Source organism: Atta colombica, unplaced genomic scaffold, assembly GCF_001594045.1.
Source record: "Atta colombica isolate Treedump-2 unplaced genomic scaffold, Acol1.0 scaffold6, whole genome shotgun sequence".
NCBI lineage: Eukaryota > Metazoa > Arthropoda > Insecta > Hymenoptera > Formicidae > Atta > Atta colombica.
In genome coordinates, this window is record NW_017259550.1 from 19,422 (window position 1) to 23,683 (window position 4,262).

A 4,262-nucleotide genomic window follows, 5' to 3' on the forward strand; every position below is an offset into this window, starting at 1 on the left:
GTGTGTGTGTGTGTGTGTGTGTGTGTGTGTGTGTGTGTGTGTGTGTGTGTGTGTGTGTAACTAAGAGAGACGTATAAAAAAAAAACATGTCTTTTAGTTTTTCGTGTTTTACAACATATTTCATGGAGAATCAAATCGATTTCAGGCAGTTGTAAAACTTCCCTTATCAGTCTAATATTCAAATTAAATTGCTGATTTTTCTAACTTAGCAAGCAGCGCCAAGTTTTTCATAAAGTATTTTTTATTTAAAAATAAATTTAATATACAATAAAATTTTTTTATTTTGTTCTGGCTTTCTCTGTGATAACCTTTGAGTTATCACAAGATAACAAAAGATAACGCAATTTGGATTTCATTTCGTACACAACAATTTTGTTCATATATGATTTGGATTGCGTGAGGAATAATTTTTAAAGATTATAATTTAGCCCTCATTATTGATATCATATCTTTTATATACCTGGTACGTATTGTTCAAATTAAGTAAAATTAGAGTGAAAATGTTCTTATACGATTGCTATGCAAATTAAACAGTCGTGGCTTATTTCGAGCTTATTGGCTTCATTATTCGTGGCTTATAAATAGAATAACTTTAAATTAATAAATTAGATACAAAAATACAATATAATATTTGAAAATACAAAATTAATCAATTAACATAAGATACAATAAAATTGATATATAATTCAATTATATTACAGTGAATTACTATATATTATGATGTCAATTATATTATATGTCAATTTTATATCAATGAATTATATATCAATTTTATTGTATTTATTGTTTATTTATGTTATTATGTTAATTGATTAATTTAAAGTAATTTCATTATATTTATAAGCTCGAAATAAGCCATAACTCTGTTTAAGTAGAATTTTTATTTATACTTTAATAAATACAAAGATATGTATCACTTAAGTTTCATCTATTTTAATTTAATAAAATTTTTTTTGCAGAGCACGTATCCACAGCGCTTTTTTATTTTTCTTTTAAAAAGGTAAATATATATTATTAGGTGTACAACTTTGCTTCCGCCGTTTTCCTATAGATGGCTTTAGCGGTTAGTGGTGATCGAAATAAATAGATCATAGACGTCATACAATAAACTTGGGCATCTGTCAACATAACCCCATAGAAACATTACTCGATTTGTGTCTGCATCATAAAGTTATTCTCGATTGATAAAGTTATTCTCGATGAAAATGTCAGTTTACGAGCCAAATTCTCGTCATTTGCGGGAGGTTTTAATTTTTTGCTTCAATATGAAGAAATCTGCGGCTGAGGCTCATTGAATGCTCTCAAACTTATGGTGAGGCTGCTATTAGTGAAAGAACGTGTCGTGAATGGTTTCAACGCTTCAAGAACGGTGATTTTGACGTCCAAGGTCATGCTCTGTATTTGGTGGGACCAGCTCGGCGTAGTGTATTATGAACTGTTAAAACGACTGAAACAATCACAGGCGATCGGTAGCGAACGCAATTGATGCGTTTGAGCCGAGCATTGAAAGACAAACGGCCGCAATACACGATAAAGTGATTTTGCAGCATGACAATGCTGCTCGACCCCATGTTGCGAAAGTAGTCAAGATATACTTGGAAACGGTAAAATGGGAAGTCCTACCCCACCCGCCGTATTCCAGACGTTGCTCCCTCTGACTATCACTTGTTTCAATCAATGGCACACGGCCTGGCTGACCAGCAGTTTCCGGTCTTATGAAGAAGTAAAAAATTGGATCGATTCGTGGATAGCCTCAAAAGATGACCAGTTTTTTCGACGCGGGATTCGTACGCTACCCGAAAGATGGGAGAAAGTAGTGGCCAGCGATGAACAATACTTTGAACCATAAATGTATAACCAGTTTTTTACAATAAAGCCTCGAATTTCGGAAAAAAAAACGGCGAAAGCAAAGTTGTACACCTAATATAATTTAATTATAATTACATATATAATTTATATTAATTGTAAAGATTACTATGATATTTTATTTCTCGAATTATTTCTAATTGTTATATTCATGAACTTTCTATTTACATGACGAAGTGATAAAGATTTACGCGATTTTAATCCTTTTATCATGGAAAGAATTATTTCTTAAAATTTATTCTGAAAATATGGTAATTCGTGGGACAACATTATATTTCGAAGAATATAATTTTAATGTAAATCTCTTACATTCATTAATGAACTACAATGAAATATTAAATAAGTTTGATTAATTTTACTGAAGGGCATGGTAAAAATCTTTAAAATATTGTATTGAATAATAACATCTCATGCATTTTGTAATATTTAACGGCTTCTTATACTACAGTATATGAATTATCATCAATCAATGTAGTACATATTTTTTCCGAATATAATTACTTTAAGATTAAGTTACCAAGAGATTCGTCGATGAAATTCATTCATGATAAATTTAGATAATATATTCATGCTAATTCATTCATGATAATCTTTAAATCAGTATATTGTGAAAACGTACTTCAGTGTTTTAGAATCAATTATCTTTTTGAATCAATTATCAATCAAATATTATTTTGTTAACTTGTAATTTGTTTTAATATAATATGCGACTTATATTGATGTTAAGTTAGTTAAAGCTTTTTATACAAATCTCTGGATGTTGCAATTTGTTTATCGTGATTGTAAACTAGCTCTAGTCGCCAATTTTTATTGTTCCTCCCACGCCATCACACAGATCTTTAACACGAGCGGTTGCCATTTATTATAAACTGAAATTTTATTTCCATCGAGAAGATTTTGAGATTGATGCTGAATGCATTTTTTTGCAACCGCTCATAGTACAGATATCTGTATGATGACGTGGGATGAATAATAAAAAGATTGACGACTAAAGTTTACAGCGCCCATTCGACAAATAAATGACAACACTCAGAAATTTGTATAAATGGGCCTTAACTAACTCAATATAAGTCGCATATTATGATGAAGCGAATTACGAGTCGACATACTCTAACAAAAAAACCTACTTACGGCAAGTAGGCCCAGCATTTCTTAATAAATTCAAAGTCGCTGAATCCAAATCCCTCAGCGAAAGATGCCTATTATGTCAATTTTTTTTAGATAAATCGAGTAAATGAGCCAAAAATAGCTCTAAAGAGCGAATCTTTTTATTTCATCATTTTTTTTTGCATATAAGTGTACATAAGAGTTAATAATTCTACTTACAAATCTCTGCAGATCCTCTATAAAGAAATTAAAAAATCATTATTTAATGTCTATAATGCATCGTCATTTGTGAGTTCTTTTTGATTCTTTCTTTTTTATAAAGTTAAATTATATGTTTATAATAAAAAAAATTAATTGTTTTTATTGAAATAATTATTTAGAAGTAAATTTAATAGTAATTTAACTTTAAAAGAATAATTTGCATATTATTAGTTTAAAATATCTTATTCAATGACGTATTGATTATTTTATTAATTTAACCAGGAAGATAAAGCATCTTTTTCAAATTTTATTGTTATAACTTTATATTTTCTTTTGGGAAAAATATTGTTACTTCTAAAATTTTACGCACTAATAGAGATTATTTTACAAGAAATTTAGTTTTCAATAAAAAAATTGAAAATTTCATTTTCGATCGTCTATTTTCAGATTAGTACTGTGCAATGCCGACTGACGCTGATCGATATTGTATCTTAACATAAACTATCATAAAAATCGAAAAAATTCGAGAAAAATCTACAACGATTTACATAATACGAAAAGATCAATTACGCGCAACTTCTCGCGTACAAACAGACGAGTTATATAATGATGCGCGCCTTGTGACAAACTAGAGACGAAAACAAAATTCTTTTCAGTATATTTATATTTTCGATTCTCGGTACAAAACTTTAATCATTTAAGATAGTTAGCTCAATAATCGTCACATTAATCAAAATGCTTGATCTTGCAAATTTATATTTTTCAGAAAAGTAGTGACTGTTATTTTAGATTATTTTAAATAAATTTTTTATGATGAATAAAAACGTTACTCTAAAATTCTTGTACTTACTGCTGTTGTTGAAAAAATCCTTCGTAAAAATTAGAAAACGCAAATGTACCAGTTATCGCCATGCCGCTATAATGGTTTGCCCAATAATCGTCATGGATATGTCACAAATCGCCATACGTATTTATCTATAAATTAACTATCGCATAAACGAACGATGAAATGATTCAGATACATAAATATATATATATATATTTATAATTAATCGTGAACATGGTAACAAATAATGAAACATTGAAAA